Below are 21,097 nucleotides of genomic sequence, written 5' to 3'. Positions count from 1 at the left end.
CCTGTCCCCCCTCTACGAGGAATGGGCCCTATGGGTCCACTTGGTCTAGTATATTATTAAAACTCTCATCTTGTATGTATGTATGAATGTTCCCCAGATACAGCCAAAATGGTACATGATAGCGCAACCGTTTTAGGGGCACCTCACTCACCATTCGCCTGCAATATTAAGTTTTGTTATATTTTAAAAGTAATTAACTTTAATAAATGTGCTCCCAGCAGCTGCGCCTGCGATTGGGAGCGGTTTGCCGGGCCTGGTATCTGCGCCTGCGCAGTTGGGGGAGGGTTGGCGGACCCGGTGGCAACGCGCCTGTGCAGCGGCGTCGGGAGGACTGGCGTGACCCGCGCCTGACCTTCCTCCCATGGTGCAGCGCGGCGGCAGAGAGAAGGTCAAAGCAGATGGCCGCCGGCAGGACGAACAAGGGGCAGCGCTCTCCTGCTGCTGGCCGCCGCGATGGCCGCCCAGGGCCAACGGGACCCAATGGGTTCACGGGTCGTCTAGATTTCTTCCAGTGGTGCAGCGCGGCGGCAGAGAGAAGGTCAAAGAAGATGGCTGCCGGGAGGACAAACACGGGGCAGCGCCTTGAGGCCACTCTCCTGCTGCTGGCCGCCGCCTGGGGCCACCTGGGGCCGGGGTGAGTGGCTCGCAAGTTACTAAAGAACCTTTAGTAACAATGGAACACAATGGTTCCAGGGGTCGTTCAGTAATATTTAAAGTTTGGCAGACAAAACTATCAGCCCTGTCATGAAAGTGATTTTGTTCATGTCTTGCTCTTTACACAGCTGGGCACATTCATAGTCCACAGCAGCGGGCTAATGAGCCTGTTCAAAACAATTCCTGCTCATGATATCTGGAGCACATGCAAACCATCCACACAGATTAATCTGCAAGTCATGGCAAAGACAACTTAGTTTGCCAAATTGCATCCTTCTTTACTGCCACTTTAAACTTGGCCGGCACAGACCATGATGTGTGTTATTCTTGCACTGTACCACGTTTTGTCATCTTTGATTATTTGCTCTGGGAGGAACTTAAGATCAAGTCATATTAGAATCATGCTATTGTAAAATTTAACTTGCAAGAGGTTACATCCACAACACACAGCTTCTGAGGGTCTGGAATAGATTTAAATGAAGCACCAATCTAGAATGAACTTCAGTATACCTTTTTATTCTTCAACGCTGAAGTGTTTTCTCATGTTGTTTTAGTTTTGTTTTAGTTTTTGGTTTTTGGTGGAGCAGATGTAGAGTTGCTGCCTTACAGCGCTTACAGCAGCAGAGACCTGCGTTCCATCCCGACTACGGGTGCTGTCTGTCCGGAGTTTGTACGTTCTCCTCATGACCGCGTAGGTGTTCTCCGAGATCTTTGGTTTCCTCCCACACTCCAAAGACGTGCAGGTTTGTAGGTTAATTGGTTTGGCATAAATGCAAATTGTCCCTAGTGTGTGTGGGATAGTATGAGTGTGCGGGGATCACTGGTCGGTGCAGACTCGGTGGGCCTGTTTCCGCACCATATCTAGATTTAGATTTAGAGATACAGCGCGGAAACAGGCCCTTCAGCCCTCCGAGTCCGCGCCACCCAGCGATCCCCGCACATTAACACTAGGGATAATGTTTACATTTTACCCAGTCAATTAACCTACATACCTGTACGTCTTTGGAGTGTGGGAGGAAAACGAAGATCTCGGAGAAAACCCACGCAGGTCACGGGGAGAACGTACAAACTCCGTACAGACGGCGCCCGTAGTCAGGATCGAACCTGAGTCTCAGGCGCTGCATTCGCTGTAAGGCAGCAACTCTACCGCTGCGCCACCGTGCCACCATCTCTATAACTAAAACTAAATTGGTCTTATCTGTTCTTTCCTCAAAACATTTGACAAGTCCAGAAAGAAGGGAATTAATACACACTCTTAAATACATTGTAGCTTAGGGCAAATCTCAGAGGAACTTGGAAATGGCCTGTAAAAATAATAAAACAAATAACAAGTAATAAAGAAACTTTATACATTGAGAATAATACGTTGGCATAATGGAAAGATAATTCCACAGACAGCTTAAACATTGTATCTTTGGCATCAAGGATCAGCTGCAGATACTAAATCAGTTGCAAGGTGAACCTTAATTTCTTTTTTACATTTATGCATAAATATGTATATTTATATTTATATTTTTGGATACTCAGGGTCTGAAGAAGGATCTCCACCCGAACTGTCACCTATTCCTTTTCTCCAGAGATGCTGCCTGACCCGCTGAGTTACTCCAGCATTTTGTGTCTATCTTCAGTGTAAACCAGCACCTGCAGTTTCTGCCTACACGATATTTATATTTAGATTATAAAACAAAATATCATCCAGCTTTTTAATGACCAGCTTGATATACCCGCCTCCTCCCTGTAACGAAAACAGGTCAAAAAAACAGGCCCATTTATGTTAATATCTTAGACAATAGACAATAGACAATAGGTGCAGGAGGAGGTCATTCGGCCCTTCGGGCCAGCACCACCATTTAATGTGATCATGGCTGACCATTCTCAATCAGTACCCTGTGGCGCAGCGGTAGAGTTGCTGCCTTACAGCGAATGCAGCGCCGGAGACTCAGGTTCGATCCTGACTACGGGCGCCGTCTGTACGGAGTTTGTACGTTCTCCCCGTGACCTGCGTGAGAAGACCTGCGTCTGAGATCTTCGGTTTCCTCCCACTCTCCAAAGACGTACAGGTATGTAGGTTAATTGACAGGGTAAATGTAAAAATTGTCCCTAGTGTGTGTAGGATAGTGTTAGTGTGCGGGGATCGCTGGGCGGCGCAGACTCGGTGGGCCGAAGGGCCTTTTTCTGCGCTATATCTCTAAATCTAAAATCTAAAGTACCACGTTCCTGCCTTCTCCCCATACCCCCTGACTCCGCTATCCTTAAGAGCTCGATCTAGCTCTCTCTCACTTGTCCATTTATCCTATTCAATAATTCTTCTGGGCGCCAGGTTTTGCTGGTGTTCAAATCAAGTGGTGATTTGAAGATTAACACATTTCCCCATGCTCCAAATCTGATCAGCATCACATGATAATCAGTGTAAAAAGACAAAGTGGGGGACCACCAGGAGGGAGGGTGGGGGGGGAGGTGAGAGGGGGGTGGAACAAAGGAGGAGCCGGCGGGGGTACTTTGTAACTTTGGCAGCGCCCTTTATGTGGTGACTACTTGCATGCCTTTGATATGCAGCAAAGCATTTCACTGTGTCTTGTCACATGTGACAATGAAGTATTCCGTTCTATTCCAAGTGCTGGGGGAACTCTGCGGGACAGGCAGCATCTGTGGAGGGAATGGACGCACAGTGTTTGTGTCAGTACCCTTCTTCAAACCGAAGGGACCTGACCCCAAACAACCTCTGCCCATTCCCTCCACAGTTGCTGTGTGACTCGCTGAGTTTTAGATTTTAGCATTAATTTCAGAGATACAGCACGGAAGCAGGCCCTTCGGCCCACCAAGACCGCACCGACCAGAGATCCCCGCACACTGACACTATCGCACACACACTAGGGACATTTACATTTACACCAAGCCAATTAATCTACAAACCTGTACAACTTTGGAGTGTGGGAGGAAACCGGAGATCCCGGAGAAAGCCCACACATGTCATGGGAAGAACGTACAAACTCCGTACAGACAGCACCCGTAGTCAGGATTGAACCCGGGTCTTAGGTGCTGCAAGGCAGCAACTCTACCGCTGCGCCACCGTGCCTGACTTGTTTACAACATTAAGGAAGTTGTAACCAAATTGAGACACATAAAAATGCAGATGCTGGAATCTTGAACAAGGCCCCAAGTGTTGTTGGAACCCAACGGGTCAGGCAGCTTCTGTGGAAGGAATGGATGGATGTGGTCCTGGGACATTACCTTGAAACATTGACCATCCCTTTGCTCCCACAGATGCTGCCTGACCTGCTGGGTTCCTCCAGCCTTTGCGAAGTTGTACGAAACATTGGCGGCATAGTGGCGCAGCGGTAGAGTTGCTGCCTTACAGCGAGTGCAGTGCCAGAGACCTGGGTTCGTTCCCAACTACGGGCGCTGTCTGTACGGAGTTTGTACGTTCTCCCCGTGACCTGCGTGGGTTTTACCAGAGAACTTCGGTTTCTTCCCACACTGCAAAGACGTACAAGTTTGTAGGCTGATTGGCTTGGTGTAAATGTAATAACTGTCCCTAGTGTGTGTAGGATTGTGTTAGTGTGCGGGGATCACTGGTCGGTGCGGACTCGGTGGACCGAAGGGCCTGTTTCCACGCTGTATCTCTAAACTAGATTTACCTTCAATATCGAGTTGAAGCTTGGCATGACACTTCAGGAATGATGTCAAGGTCACCGAGAGAATGAGGCTGGGGATAAGGGAAGGCCCTGTGGCAAGATGGGCTAAGATGGGCCTTGGATGGGGGTCATGAGAGAGGAAATAAGGAGGAAGGTTTGCAAACGGCGACAGAGTTGGTAACAGAGGACATAGATTGGATTTCTTTGGTAAAAAGAACCAGAAGTGTCATGTGAACATATTATTGTGACCTGCAGCGTGGAGTTTGAGAGGGAGTGGAAACAGATTCAATTGTAATATTTAACAGCAATACCTGAAGGGATAATATTTCCTGGACTCTGGGAAAGGGAGTGGGAATTCCTGGGAAAGACTTTTCAAAGAAGCGATGAGAAATTAGAGAGCAAATATCCTTCCTGAGCTCCTTCAATCCTTCGGCTCAGTTGTTCTCTGAGAGCGTGCCGTTGCACGTTGAGTTCAGTCTCTGACACACCTCAGTGTTGTCAATATTGTGGCCCAGCAGCCAACGCTTACTGGAGTAGACACTGCTATTTGGGGATGATATTTGTACACTACAACCCAGTTAAGCTTTTCATGGGTTCTCGCCCAGGGGCTGCCAGCAGACACAACATCAGCCATGGAACTAAATGCACAGAACACAGATTAGCACAGCTTGGTTTAAAACACACTCAGATCACTATCCTGGTAATTATGACCAAGCATTTGTTTTTAATTTGTGACGTTTGGACTGCTCAGCATTAGCAAAGAACAAATTGAAGATATTGACACAAAATGCTGGAGTAACTCAGCGGGTCAGGCAGCATCTTGGGAGAGAAGGAATGGGTGATGTTTCGGGTCGAGACATTCCTTCTCTCCCGAGATGCTGCCTGACCTGCTGAGTTACTCCAGCATTTTGTGTCAATATCATCGATTTAGACCGGCATCTGCAGGTTTTTTTTCCTACACATTTTTTTCCTACAGTTGCTCTCAATGCATGAAAGGTTTGGTGGAGTTTGATTTCACTTCAGGAGATAGCCTTAACTCGGTCCAGATTCTTCCTCTCCACGTAACTTTGGAAAGGGGAAAGGGGCAGGGAGACTGAAGGATTCACGCAGAGAAAGGAAGCTGCAGAATAGAAAGAGATGCCAATACTAGTTGCTTCGTGCCCACAGATGGAGTGATCTGACGAGTCTCCCATGCCCCTTTGCTTTAGCTTGTCCACGTAATTGGCCAACGGTTAGTTGTGCTGCTGCAAGAAAGAAGTTCAAAGCTCTGTTTCAGGACTACATGACAATAAAACACTCCAGACTTTCTTGCCTCTTGAAGATAGAGTGTCTGAAGAAGGGTCTCGACCCGAAACATCACCCATCCCTTCTCTCCAGAGACACTGCCTGTCCGCTGTGGTACTCCAGCTTTTAGTGTCTATCTTCAGTTTAAACGAGCATACAATACAATATAATATATCTTTATTGTCATTGTACAGGGGTACAACGAGATTGGGAATGCGCCTCCCATACAATGCAATAAATTAATTAGCTAGTCAGTATTAATTTAAACAACCCAATGAAACAAATTGGAACAGTTTTAAAACAGAATAAAGTGCAAGTAGATCTGTGCCGGTTCACTGTGCGATGTGACCAACCGGCTCAGCAGGACCGGACACTCTCTCCACACTGTCCCCATTGATAAAGATCGGGGCGTATTCCCCGTTGTGTGACCTACGGGAGTTGATCTGCAGTTCCTTCCGACACTTGAATCTTGAAGACTGATTTGTAACACTGCTGCTCCTTCCACGACCAGCCAAAGCCCCCTCTGATCTGTTCAATAACATTTCAGACATTTAGTTTCCCTCTCCCCTGACTCTCAGTTTGAAGAAGGGTCTCGACCCTGAATCGTCACCTATTCCTTCTCTCCAGAGATGCTGCCTGACCCGCTGAGTTACTCCAGCATTTTGTGCCTATTTTCGGTGTAAACCAGCATCTGCAGTTACTTCCGACATTATTTTTCTTTTACGTTTCTCATGCGCTGTGTGGAACTAGAGAACTCCTGTAAGGTCTAAAAGAATGCCATAGGTCTTTCCTGTGCTGAAGTCTTCTCTGAAATGCCATACCCACACCAGGGACTCCATACATTTCTCTGAGAGGATGTTTCTTTTCTGTTGTATTGACAATAGACAATAGACAATAGGTGCAGGGGTAGGCCATTCGGCCCTTCGAGCCAGCACCACCATTCAACGTGATCATGGCTGATCATTCTCAATCAGTACCCCGTTCCTGCCTTCTCCCCATAACCCCTGACTCCGCCATCCTTAAGAGCTCTATCTAGCTCTCTCTTGAATGCATTTAGAGAATTGGCCTCCACTGCCTTCTGAGGAAGAGAATTCCACAGATTTACAACTCTCTGACTGAAAAAGTTTTTCCTCATCTCCGTTCTAAATGGCCTACCCCTTATTCTTAAACTGTGGCCCCTGGTTACATCCTCAAAGAATTCCAGAAATTATCTCTCTATATCACCATCTATATCTTTTGATTCCCTCTCCCCTGACTCTCAGCCTGAAGAAGGGTCTCGGCCCAAAACGTCAGTCACCCATTCCTTCTCTCCAGAGATGCTGCCTGACCCGCTGAGTTCCTCCAGCTTTTTGTGTCTCTCTCCCTTCTCCCTGTTAGCCAACCAATGCTCTCTGTCTGCTTTTGGTGCGAGTCTAGGAACACGGTCCAGGAATTACAAATCTGTCTGCCCCTCCTGTCCCCACAACTTGCAGTGGCAATTACAATCAACCATTAAGTTACCAGCTAAAGAAAATAATTCCTGAAACCCATTGACTTACATAAAATAAACTTATCACTGGTGTTTAAAATCCACGATTTGCATGTAAGATATAGGAAAGCAAAAAACCAAGAACAGTACTGGAAAAATGTCGATTCTGACAAATGACGCAATGGAAAAAGTTTGAAGTTTTTTCCAAGATAATCTAAATCACATTGAAGGTGAAAGTAGCATAGGTTTCGTTAAATGGAAATTTGATTTGAGCAACCAAAGGATTGAAATCCCAACAGAATAGCTTGTACTCTATAAACATTTTCTAGGAACAGGAAAAGACAATAATCAAATAGTGGCACGGTGGCGCAGCGGTAGAGTTGCTGCCTCACAGCGGCAGAGACCTGGGTTCGATCCTGACTACGGGTGCTGTCTGTACGGAGTTTGTACGTTCTCCCCGTGACTGCGTGGGTTTTCTCCGGGTGCTCGGATTCCCTCCCACACTCCAAAGACGTGCGGGTTTGCAGGTTAATTGACTTCAGTCAAGATTGTAGCTTGTCCCTAGTGTGTGTAGGATAATGTTAGTGCGGGTAAACAATGTTTGGCACAGACTCTGTGGGCCGAAGGGCCTATTTCCACACTATATCTCCAAACTAAACTAACCTAAACTGCAGATGCTACATTACAAAAAAAGAAACAAGGTGCTGGAGTAACTCAGCAGGTCAGCAAATGCCACGTGATGCATGTTTGGGTCTTATTTTTAGCCCTTCAACCATAGTGTGTATGTAGAGCACATCTTTAATGTGGTCCACTGCACCATGTAACCGCAGGGATTTACACAAGAATTGATCCAGTTGCATTGGATAAGGGTCCAAAAACATGCAGCTTTGAATGATTGTCACCCTTGGCATGCTTGTATTCAAGAGTCAGGAGTCAAGAGTGTTTTATTGTCATCCGTCCCAGATAAAACAGTGACATTCTTACTTGCAATTCACAATTGAAAGTCACAATTCCGAAAAAAACTCACAATCCATCCCAACAAATATTAATTTAGAACATAAGAACATGTGGAAACTGAGGGGCCTGGGATTAGGCCACTCCCGTCCGCTTCACCAGTCCAAACGATCGTGGCTGAACGGCTCCAGGCCTCATCTCCACCTCTGCACCAGCCCTCAAATTCCCAATCCTTCAAAACATTATCTACTTCTTCTTTAAATACGCTGACTGATCCAGCTTCCACACCCATCTGGGGCAGAGAATTCCAGAGATTCCAGAGTGGCTGGAAACTCCCAGTAAATGCTTCAGTGGAAGTGTATAACTGGGTAGCGGATAAATTCACTCTAAATTCTGAGGAAAATCTCAGATGATAATCTGAAGAAGTCTTAAGAAGGGCCCTGACCTGAAATGTCACTTATCCGTGTTCTCCACAGATGCTGCCTGCCCCGCTGAGTTACTCCAGCACTCTGTGAAGCGTCACCTATCCATGTTCTCCACAGATGCTGCCTGACCCGCTGAGTTACTCCAGCACTCTGTGAAACGTCACCTATCCATGTTCTCCAGAGATGCTGCCTGACCCACTGAGTTACTCCAGCACTCTGTGAAACGTCACCTATTCATGTTCTCCAGAGATGCTGCCTGACCCGCTGAGTTACTCCAACACTCTGTGAAGCGTCACCTTTCCATGTTCCCACAGATGCTGCCTGACCCGCTGAGTTACTCCAGCACTCTGTGAAACGTCACCTATCCATGTTCTCCACAGATGCTGCCTGACCCACTGAGTTATTCCAGCACTCTGTGAAGCGTCACCGATCCATGTTCTCCGCAGATGCTGCCTGACCCAATGAGTTATTCCAGCACTCTGTGAAACGTCACCTATCCATGTTCTCCAGAGATGCTGCCTGACCCACTGAGTTATTCCAGCACTCTGTGAAACGTCACCTATCCATGTTCTCCAGAGATGCTGCCTGACCCACTGAGTTATTCCAGCACTCTGTGAAACGTCACCTATCCATGTTCTCCACAGATGCTGCCTGACCCGCTGAGTTACTCCAGCACTCTGTGCCTATCATGGGTATACACCAGCATCTGCAGTTCCTTTCTATACATGGTAATCTGGGAGTTGACTTTAATTTCTGCTGGGGGGTTGTGTGAACAGGAGAGTGCCTAGTTTGAGGTATGTGAGTTTTTAACTGGGCTGTCTCTGTTCATATTATTTTTAATATATAAGTGACACCTGGTGTAATTGTTGGTATTGTCAAGACTTCAAACACAAGATAAAGAGTAATAGTTGCCGGCTGCTAAGCTGATTTTTATTGTGTTGAGACTGAGCTAGATCGCGACGAGGCTGTTCAGCGCAGACAAAGTGCATAAAAAAAGCTCAATGCTCAGATTATCTTTGCAAAGAAGTTGACTGGGTTCAGTGAAATGTTTGGCAGGTTTTGATTTCCTCAAGATCACCGCTGGAGACAGAGAGCTGCTTTGAGCATTTGCATTCAAAACCCATTCCAGATTTTGATATTTGTTAGCACATGATAAAAATCTTTTTGACGGGTGTTCAAGGGGGCTTGACTTTTCCAAAATAGATGGCCAGGGTTTGTGTGTAATATGACTTCTTACTTTTTGCCGATAGTTGTAGATACTGTAAAAGCTAGAGAATTAAAAGAGGCTGTTCTTTGTGCATGCAAGAAAAGTGAGACATTAATTTCTAATTCCATTTAAGCTGGGCTTGGCAGTGTTACAGAGTCAAGCACAAATGTTGCCAACTGCACTAACCTGTGAACAAAAACAAATTGTGTGCTGCTTTAAACTTTAAGACTTTTGCTCTGCTTTCATTTATTGACAAGATTTTCCTTTGAGAAAGGTGCTACTCCCAAGTGAGACTGTAGCCTTTAGGATTTTCTGACAAGATGTCTCCAACACAGACTACAGTAGATCCTCCTGTCAGTAGAACAGTGGCAAGCAAGAAATCGCAGAGCCGGAGTTAAACTGACAGCCTGCAAACTTGTAGCTGCTGCCGTGACAAACCCTTCAAATGTCAGGGATCACTTGATGATGCTTTTGTTATCTTTAACACTTTGTTCTCCGGACATGTTTATGTCAGTTTATGTCTTACCTCAGAATCAAATGGTGAGTGAATGGAAGCACACTTGAATTTGAGAACAAAATTGCAGTAAACTGCACTGATACTTTGACATAATATTGAGTGCGTCTTGCATCATTGCAAGGCCTGGGCTGTAACATTAAACCAAACTCATAAAGGGATAAGAGACTCTGTAATGCATTTGAAAACAAAAGTGTAGAGTTGTTTTTAGAGGTACAGCGCGGGAACAGGCCCTTCGGCCCACCGAGTCCGCACCGACCAGCGATCCCCACACATTAACACAGACTAGGGACAATTTACACTTAAACCAAGCCAATTAACCTACCTTTGGAGTTCAGTCAGTGTCATCAAAAAATGATCCAAAGTTGATCAGATAGTTCATTTCCCATCAGTGGCTGAAGCGATGTAAGATGTCTCTCATAGTCATAGACTCATAGAGTGACATAGTGTGGAAACAGGCCCTTCAGCCCAACTTGCCCACACCGGCCAACATGTCCCAGCTACACTAGTCATAGAGTGACACAGTGTGGAAACAGGCCCTTCAGCCCAACTTGCCCACACCAGCCAACATGTCCCAGCTACACTAGTCATAGAGTGACACAGTGTGGAAACAGGCCCTTCAGCCCAACTTGCCCACACCGGCAAACATGTCCCAACTACACTAGTCATAGAGTGACACCGTGTGGAAACAGGCCCTTCAGCCCAACTTGTCCACACTGGCCAACAATGTACGCTAGTCCCACTTGCCTGTGCTTGGTCCATATCCCTCCAAACCTGTCCCACCATTTACTATGTTATGAGTCTACAGTGGAAAGCTCTTGTTGCGTGCTAACAAGTCAGTGGAAAGACAATACATGATTACGTGAGCCATCCACAGTGTACAGGTGCAGGATAAAGGTAATAATATCTTGTGCAAGATAAAATCCTGTAAAGTCCGATTAAAGATAATCCGAGGGTCTCCAATTAGGTAGATAGTAGCTCAGAGCACCCGGGGGAAAGCCATGCCGTCACAGGGAGAACGTACAAACTCTGTACAGACAGCACCCGTGGTCAGGATTGAACCCGTGTTTCTGGCGCTGTGAGGCAGCAACTCTACCAATGCGCCACCTTAGATGAAGCAAAGCACACCGGGAAACCACAGACTTGCTCAACCAACCAAGGTACACCAGGTTACTTTCCTCAAAGGGCAGTATTGAACCAGATAGAAATCTACTAGTTTAATGATCATTGTTTCTGGCAGCAGCATTAAATCCCAGCTTAATTTAATTACTGAAAGTTAAATTCTGGGCCTGTCAGGGTGGGGATATGAACCACTCTCAGGATCTATAGTCCAGTAATTTATGTGTTATGTTACCCCATTTATATTTAGTTTAGTTTAATGTCACATGTACTGAGGTACAGTGAAAAGCTTTTGTTGCGTGCTGTCCAGTCAGTGGAAAGGCAATACATAATTATACTTGAGGCCTTTACAGTGTATAGATACATGATAAGGGAATAACGTTTAGTGCAAGGTAAAGCCAGTAAAGTCCGATCAAGGATAGTCCGAGGGTCTCCAGTGAGGTAGATAGTAGTTCAGCACTGCTCTCTGGTTGTGGTAGGATGGTTCAGTTGCCTGGTAACAGCTGGGAAGAAACTGTCCCTGATTCTGGAGGTGTGCGTTTTCACACTTCTGTACCTTTTGGGCGATGGGAGAGGGGAGATCTCAGACAGGTAAATGCAGTGGAGATGCTGATCAGCCGTGATTTAAATGAAGGCATCAGGAGCCTGAAGGGCCCACGCTCCTCCTATGTTGGTTTGTCACTGTGATCTGTCCTGAGAGAGAGAAACACAAGCCAGGGGTAAGAATGATTGTTGGCTCACAGATGGTAATGCGATCCCCCGCCCCAGACAGATCAAAAAACACACAGATTATTTTTCATGAACTAAAATTATACCAAACATTTCCATGTCATTTCACAATGGAGCCACTTGTGTTATTTAGCAGAAATATATAGAGAATATAATTCCGTGTAGTTGGCACTGGAAGCCCAGCTTGTATTTCAAAGTGAGTTATCCAACACTTGTCAAAAGTAAAAGAGAAATTGGCATCAGACTGCACGGCACATAGTTTCCATGTATTGGTGTGTGTGTGTGTGTGTGTGTGTGTGTGTGTGTGTGTGTGTGTGTGTGTGTGTGTGTGTGTGTGTGTGTGTGTGTGTGTGTGTGTGTGTGTGTGTGTGTGTGTGTGTGTGTGTGTGTGCATGTGTGTATGGCTGTGTGTGTGTGTGTGCGTATATGTGTGTATGTGTGTGTTTGTATGTGTGTGTGTCTATGTGTGTCTCTCTGTGCATGTGTGTGTATATGTGTGTGTGTGTGTGTGTGTGTGTGTGTGTGTGTGTGTTTGTGTGTGTGTGTGTGTGTGGCTGCGTGTGTGTGTGTGTGTGTGTGTGTGTGTGTGTATGCCTACGTGTGTGTGTGGCTTCGTGTGTGTCTGTGTGTGAGTGTGTTCTTTCCACATCCACTCTATCTATGCCTTTCATTATACTGTAAGTTTCAATGAGGTCCCCCCTCAGCCTTCTAAACTCCAGCGAATACAGGCCCAGTGCTGTCAAACGCTCATCATACACTAACCCACACATTCCTGGAATAATTCTTGTAAACCTCCTCTGGACCCTCTCCAGAGCCAGCACATCCTTCCTCAGATATGGGGCCCAAATTTGCTCCCAGTACTCCAGCGCATGACCAGCGCCTTAGCGAGCCTCAGCATTACGTCTCTGTTTTTGTATTCCAGTCCTCTTGATATCAATGCCGGCACTGAACTTGCCTTCCTTACTACCGATTGGACTTGCAAATTAACATTTTGGGAGTCCTGCACCAGCACTCCCAAGGCCCTTTGCACCTCCGATTTCTGGATTCTCTCTCCATTTCGAAAATAATCTGTGCCTTTATTCTTATTACCAAAATGCATGCCTCCACACTTTGCTACACTGAATTTCATCATCCACTTCTCTACCCGCTCTCCTACCCTGCCCAAGGCCCTCTGCAGAATCCTTGCTTCCTCCACACTGCCTGCCCCTCCACCTATATCAGCATCATCTGCAGTACCTCAATATGAGGCTAAATATTTCACTTTTCTTGTTACATTTGAGTATTTCTGGCCAATTTTTAAAAAATGAGAATATTATTGACATCCGAGTGAAATATTATTGACCTCATCAGCAATTCAGATCTGAACTTCCGTTGACCCCTCCCTTCCCCCTCCATCCCCACTCCACCCTGACCCCAACATCAACAACCCATTGAGCAAGACCAAGGATCACCTGTGATCCAGGCACATCCCCTCGTTGCACCACCGCTCCAACCATCTGAACTCATATTTGGGGTGTGATTACAGGACATCAGACACAATATTCATTCGTATGACCGTCTTTATGACCATCTTTTAATGCCAATTCACCACAGTTTTCCAGGACTTTCGCAGATCATCGGTTTTAGTTTTAGAGATACAGCGTGGAAAACAACGATGGCCTAAGTCTAGTTCCATACACTGGGGACAATTCACAGAGGCCAATTAACCCACAAACCTGCACATCTTTGGAATGTGGGAGGGAATTGGAGCACCTGGAGGAAACCCCCATGCACAAACTCCGTGCAGACAGCACCCCTGGTCAGGATCGAACCAGGGCCTCTGGCGAAGAACCATCGTGCCACCCTGACACTAAAGTCCCATAAATGCTACATGATGATAGTTGGCACTCCACTCTGCTTATGGGATGTTGTGTCATCATCCCATAAGGTTGTGTCATCATCCCATCATTTAAGAATAAGGGGTAGGCCATTTAGAACTGAGATGAGGAAAAACTTTTTCAGTCAGAGAGTTGTGAATCTGTGGAATTCTCTGCCTCAGAAGGCAGTGGAGGCCAATTCTCTGAATGCTTTCAAGAGAGAGCTAGATAGAGCTCTTAAGGATAGCGGAGTCAGGGGGTATGGGGTGAAGGCAGGAACGGGGTACTGATTGAGAATGATCAGCCATGATCACATTGAATGGCGGTGCTGGCTCGAAGGGCCGAATGGCCTCCTCCTGCACCTATTGTCTATTGTATATTGTCTTCAACTAAGCCATGTTTAGTAGGATAAGAGAGACCTGTGAAAGTGCACGTGAAGTGAGTCCTGTTGTATGTACGATGTTAGACGGGACTAATTCATCAAAGAAAGTGTTTACTGTTTTCGTCACGGATGGCATTGTGTTTTAATTACTGATCTCGTTAATTTTGCAATATCAAAACCGTGTGCCCAATGGTTGTTTTTCAAAATAAAAACAAACCTTTCACTGTAGTCGAGCCAAAGTAATCTTTTGACATTATATTTCACAATTCTCTCTACATTGTCGACATGAACTTCAGCAAGGCATTTTATAAGGTTGAGGGATGATGTGTATAATATCATGAGGTGGAATGGATCGGATAGATACCTACTCTTCTACCCAGAGTAGTGGAATCAAGAACCAGAGGACATAGGTTTGAGGTGAGAGGGGAAAGATTTAATAGGTACATTGGAAATGTTGTGTTTAATGACTTTCTTAAGTAATGATGAACGGAATATCCAGGAAAGGCTCAGCAGGTCAGTTGGCATCTGTGGAGAGACAAAGAGATGGTAGATTTTTAACCCCCAAGGCAGAAAGAAAGGTCATTTGTTTGAAAATCTAAATTCAAGTCTCATTTCTAGGCCTAACAAAGACAAGAGATGGGGTAAAAAAAAAGGCTGCTGGAGGAACTCAGCGGTTTGAACAGCATCTGTGGAGAGAAATAAATTGTTGAGCAAAAGGCTACACAGCCTATTTGGATGCCAGAGACAGATTGTTGAGTTAAACATTACAAAGAGGCTGGCAGCCCTCATGTTTAGTCTGAACAGACACAAAATGCTGGAGTAACACAGCAGGACCAGAGAAAAGGAATGGGTGACGTTTATATATACTCCACCTTACTTTGTGAATGCTTCAGTACGACAAAGATTCAGATAGCTGTACAGCACAAAGACATCCTTTGACGAACATCCTTTGACGTACAACTAGAACCGTACAGCACAGGGTCCTTGAGAGTTATCTTTACGAAGATTAAATGCAAATAGAGGATTGAATAGCACGTAGTTTTTATTAGATACTAGACCAAGTGGACCCGTTGGGCCCAAACCTCTCCTGCATTGGTGCAGCACCCTCTCCCCCCCTCCCCCCCTCCCCCCCTCCCCCCTCCCCCCCTTCCCACCCTCCCCCCACCCCTCTCCCCCCTCCCTCCCCCCCTCCCCCCTACTCCTCCCCTCCCCCTCCTTCCTCCCCTCTCCATCCCCTCCCCCTACCTTCCACTCCCCTCCCTCCTTCCCCTCGCCCCCCACTCCATCCCCCTCAACCCCCCCTTATCCTCCCTCCTCCCCCTCCCTCCCACTTCCCCTGCCTCCACCCCCCTCCCTCCTCCCTCCCCCCTCCCTCCTGCAGAGAGATTTAAACTTTAAGTGTGAATAACTTAAGTGTGTCTCCAACTAACAGCCACCCCTAACAAGTGAAGGGGTTTGAAGGCATCCTTCTTGCAGCCTCCGCGCGTCACTCAATGCCAACCAAGAGACAAGAGGGAGAGCCAAGAGTCAAGAGTGTTTTATTGTCATATGTACCGAAACGGAACATTGAAATTCTTACTTGCAGCAGCACAACAGATCTGAGAACACAGGACTCAATACATAACAATGAAAAAAAAAAAAATCAATCAATTTAAAAAAAAATTATTATTGCAAAACAATAGAATGCAATATATCTTTATTGTCATTGTACAGGGGTACAACGAGATTGGGAATGCCCCTCTCATATGATGCAATAAATTAATTAGCTAATCAGTATAAATTTAGACAACCCAGTGAAACAAAATTAGAAACAGTTTTAAAACAGAATAAAGTTCAAGTAGATCTGTGCCGGATCACTGTGCGATGTGACCATCCGGCTCAGCAGGACCGGTTCATAGCAGCTATGGCCCTGGGGATGAAGCTGTTCCTGAGTCTGGAGGTGCGAGCGTAGAGGCCTTGTAGCGTCTGCCCGATGGTAGAAGTTCGAACAGACTGTTGCAGGGGTGTGATGAGTCTTTGTGGATGCTGGTGGCTTTTCTGAGGCATCGTGTGCTGTAGATGCCTACAAAAGCCTGAAATCCATAGTGCGACCGAGACAATTCATAGTTCAGTTTAGTTGGTGTTTTAGTGTTCAAGAGCCTGATGGTTGTTGAGAAGAAGCTGTCCCTGAACCTGGAGGTCACGGTTCTTTCTTCCCTCTGGCCAGCGGGGTGTGGGTCTTTGATGCTGCTGGCATAGATCTGGTATAAATCTGCTATAGATCCTCTTGATGATCCCTTCGATGGTGGGGATAACAGTAAAACCAAGCCTTAGTGTTCAGGCAGGGGTTCTGATTTAAAATAAAGGCACAAAGCACAATGCAAGATAACTAGGACTCCTGAATTTTCCAACTAGAACTGCAACCCCACCTCCTCTCTCTCAACAGCAGAGAAACCCAGCCCCAGCAATGGTATCACAGCCACAGCTGCCACATCCTTCTCTCAATGTGCCCTTTACACATGTAAACCTGTCCCTGTCAGTTCCAGGGCCTTAGACTCAGCTGCCACAATGGCCACAGGCCAACCCCTATCCCCCATTGCTAATCCTCGACTCCCCTCCAACCCCTATCCCCCACTGCTAATCCTCGACTCCCCTCCAACCCCTCCCCGCTCTTTTCGAACAAGTGCCAATATTTTCAGATTGATTGTGACTCCAGCTGCTGTCAAGTGCAGGCACTCGAAAGATACCACCAAAGCTATCAATGCAAAGCCCTCCAAGTTCACCGGTAGGATAAGCAAACTGATGTCCGTATCCATTCCCGGGCCAAACCCGCTTTGGTTTGCGCTTCTGTGCACTGAAACAGGATCAAAATCCTGGCTATCAGTAAAAAAAAGCAAGGCATTAAGCCCCATAATCCCCAGGAAAGGTATGTAAGCAAGCGTGTGGTGTTAGTGGAGAGACCAGATTTAGTGTTTCAAAAAAACCGGAAATGTGCCAATCGGTAGTCTTCCAAAATGGGAATGTTTTGCTTGGATGTGGAACTGTACTCAATTGGAGGGAATGGAAAGTGGATTTTCATGTTGGATCAGGAGTAGGTTTATCTTATGTCAACTGTGTAATGTAGACCGACTGAACTAACAGAACTCACAAAGAGCAGAAATCACGTTCTGTATTTGCCTTGCCATTGAACAGCCAGGGGTGGCGAAAGAAATTCAAATCATGATTAGAGATGATCTATGTTTCGTTGAGTTTAGTTTAGTTTAGTTTAGTTTAGAGATACAGTGCGGTAACAGGCCCTAGGCCACCGAGTCCACGCCAACTGGCGATCCCCGTACACCAGCACTATCCTACACACAATTAAAATGTTTTACCGAAGCCAATTAACCTACAAACCTGTATGTTTTTGGAAAGTGGGAGGAAACTGGAGCTCGCAGAGAACATTCACGTGGTCAGAGGAAGAACGTACAAACTCCATACAAACACCAGCAATGGCCGCCTCGCCAACAGTCCGTCTCATCGCTTCCTGCTTTGTTGTTTTGTTTAGTATGTGTTAAATGTTTGTTTTAGTGTTCTTTAGCTTGCTTTACATGGATGTGGGGGAAACCTTTAAAAATCTCTTACCCCGATAGAGATGCGACTTTTTTTCCGTATCGTATCTCATAGAAACATAGAATTTACGTGCAGGAGGAGGCCATTTAGCCCTTTGAGCCAGCACCACCATTCATTGTGATCATGGCTGATCACCTACAATCAGTAACCCGTGCCTGCCTTCTCCCCATTTCCCTTGATTCCACTAGCCCCTAGAGCTCTATCTAACTCTCTTTTAAATTCATCCAGTGAATTGGCCTCCACTGCCCTCTGTGGCAGAGAATTCCACAAATTCACAACTCTCTAGGTGAAAACGTTTCTTCTCACCTCAGTTTTAAATGGCCTCCCCTTTATTCTTAGACTGTGGCCCCTGGTTCTGGACTCGCCCAACATTGCGAACATTTTTCCTGTATCTAGCTTGTCCAGTCCTTTTATGATTTTATACGTCTCTATAAGATCCCCTCTCATCCTTCTAAACTCCAGTGAATACAAGCCTAGTCTTTCCAATCTTTCCTCATATGACAGTCCCTCCATCCCAAGGATTAACCTTGTGAACCTACATTGCACGGCTCAATAGCAAGGATGTCCTTCCTCAAATTAGGAGACCAAAACTGCACACAATACTCCAGAGCCCTAAACAACTGCAGAAGGACTTCTTTGCTCCTGCACTCAAATCCTCTCGTTATGAAGGCCATTAGCTTTCTTCACTGCCTGCTATACCTGCACGCTTACTGTGGACTACGGACTAACATTGAGGAGTTGGTGGCCTCTGCTGGGGACCGACTTCTGGAGCTCCAACTGCGGGAGGCTGCGGACTTTAACATCGTGGAGCTCGCGGTCCCTGGTTAGAGATCGACTTCGGGAGCTCCAAGTCGCAGGAGCTCCGATCGCCCCGACGCGGGAGAATAAAGATTAGACTTTATTGCCGTCCATCACTGTGAGGAATGTGGGGAATCCACTGTGGTGGATGTTTATGGTGACTTTTATGTAGTTGTGTGTCTTGTTGCTTTTTTTAGTATGGCTGTGTGGTAATTCGAGTTTCACTGTACCTTAATTGGTACACGTGGCAATACCTTTGAACCTTTGAACCTGTAGTCAGGATCGGACCTAGATTCCTGGCGCTGTGAGGCAATAACTCTACCGCTGCGCCACCGTGCCTGTTATGAACAAGTCATTGTGATTTGGGTGATTTTGAGTCAGGAGTGAAGTGACTGCAGGTGGAACAGTTTGAATCATTGAAGAACGAGAATTGGAACAAGAATTGTCAAAGTTCTACTTGAAAGCCATGATGTGATAGGTAACATTGACACATCCAGGTACCTGATGGAAACGGTTGAGGGAAGAACAGATGGATTGATGGCAAAACGGCTTGACCCTTTCCTCGAGCTTTTGACCCAGGGAGAACATTGCTTTGGCAGCAGTAAGGTCGTAATCTACGACATTCCATTACAGCCAGGCTTCAAAGTAGATCAAAAAGTGAAGAATTGCATCTGATTTCTTGCCAATTGCAATCTTCTGAACCATTTTCACTTAAGCAAAGTTCCGCTCACTTCTTTGGGCTGGGTAATTTGTGGCCACCCAGTCACTCAGGGGAAACTCTTTTGTGACAAGCAGAACTTGGACCCAGTCCAACCAAGCGCAAAGAATTCAAAACTGAAGAAAAATATATTGAATCTTCAACAAATTGCCAGAATTAGATACAATTAATTTTACGACTTCCATTTTTAGATGTTAACCTCTGCCAATAAAAATAATTACAACGCCAATTAGTGGTTTAAGGCAATGTTCGTTTGCTGCCTTCGTGCTGTTTACGTTCTTTTTTACATTGTCATTTGGCAGGAGGTAATTTACCACAAATAGCAAGAGCGTTAATGACGAGAGAGGTCTGAGAGAAGGCACTGCTTTGCGCTGAGCTGGCGGTTCGAGCCTCATTAACGGGCTCGCAAACAGAGGCCCTCAGGATGAAAGGGAGAAACTAGCACGAGTTCCAGAATATTCCAATCACCGGGCTGGCTCCACGCGAATAACAAAATAAAAAGTCACGGCAGCTGTGAAACGGAGACAAGGAAAAGCAAACAACACCAAGCTTTTCCCACTGCTGGCAGGAAGGTCACAGCAAGTGAAGGGGCTTTGGATGTGTGTTAAATGCAAAATTAACTATCTGCTGCAAGACTTGGAGCATTGAAAATCTGTATTGCTATCTGCAAGGAATGACAACGCATTAAAAACATTTCAAATGCAAACTTAATCCACGAACAGCAAACATAATCCCTGAACTATGTTTCATTATAAGGTCATAAGGTCCTAAGTAAAAGCAGCAGAATTAGGCCATTCGGCCCATCAAGTCTACTCTGCCATTCAATCAAGTCTGATCTATCTCACCCTCCTAACCCCATTCTCCTGTCTTCTTCCCATAACCCCTGACACCCAATAGACAATAGACAATAGACAATAGGTGCAGGAGGAGGCCATTCGGCCCTTCGAGCCAGCACCGCCATTCAATGTGATCATGGCGGTAATCAAGAATCTATCTACCTCTGCTTTCCAAATATCCATTGATAAGTCCATATGCATAATATACCAGCCTAAGTCTTAACAGCCTGGCAGTGGTGGCAGTGTGGCACAGCTGGTAGAGCAACCTACCACACAGCTGCTGCCTCACGTGCCAGAGACCTGGGTGCGATCTTGATCTCGGGTGCTGTCTGTGCGGAGTTTGCACGCTCTCCCATGTGGGTAATTGGTTTCTGTGAATTGCGCCTAGTGTGCAGGGAGTGGATGGGAAAGTGGGAGAACATACTGTAGACCGAGTGTGAATGGGTGACCGATGGTCGTTGTGGGCCGAAGGGCCTGTTTCCATGTTGTATCACTAAACTAAGCAGGTGTCAGGGGTTATGGGGAGAAGGCAGGAGAACGGGGGAAAGATCTTTAAATATCCAAATGTCATTAATTTCTGATGGCGATAGGCCCCATTGAAAATAATTAAATCATTGGCCCCTGGAGATGGTGTGGCAGCACATGTGCCTGACTACAGGCATTAATGTTTGTCAATCATGATTCAATCATCCGATGATACTTTATTGTCGCGTGTACTGAGGTACAGTGAAAGGCATCGTTTTGCACACAACCTGGTGAAACCCGACGGCAGACCTCACCTCAGCAACACACAGGAGACACAAACGCATCTGTTGCTGACAACGTTACAAAAAGTTCATTGAACGGTTTTATCTTCTGCTCGCAGTGACAAACCAGGCCTGCCCCGCACATGGCAGCAGACAAACCAGGCCTGCCCCACACACAGTGACA

This window comes from Rhinoraja longicauda, chromosome 29, assembly GCF_053455715.1.
Source record: "Rhinoraja longicauda isolate Sanriku21f chromosome 29, sRhiLon1.1, whole genome shotgun sequence".
In the NCBI taxonomy this organism is placed as follows: Eukaryota; Metazoa; Chordata; class Chondrichthyes; order Rajiformes; family Arhynchobatidae; genus Rhinoraja; species Rhinoraja longicauda.
Note: the sequence above shows the minus strand (reverse complement) of the source record.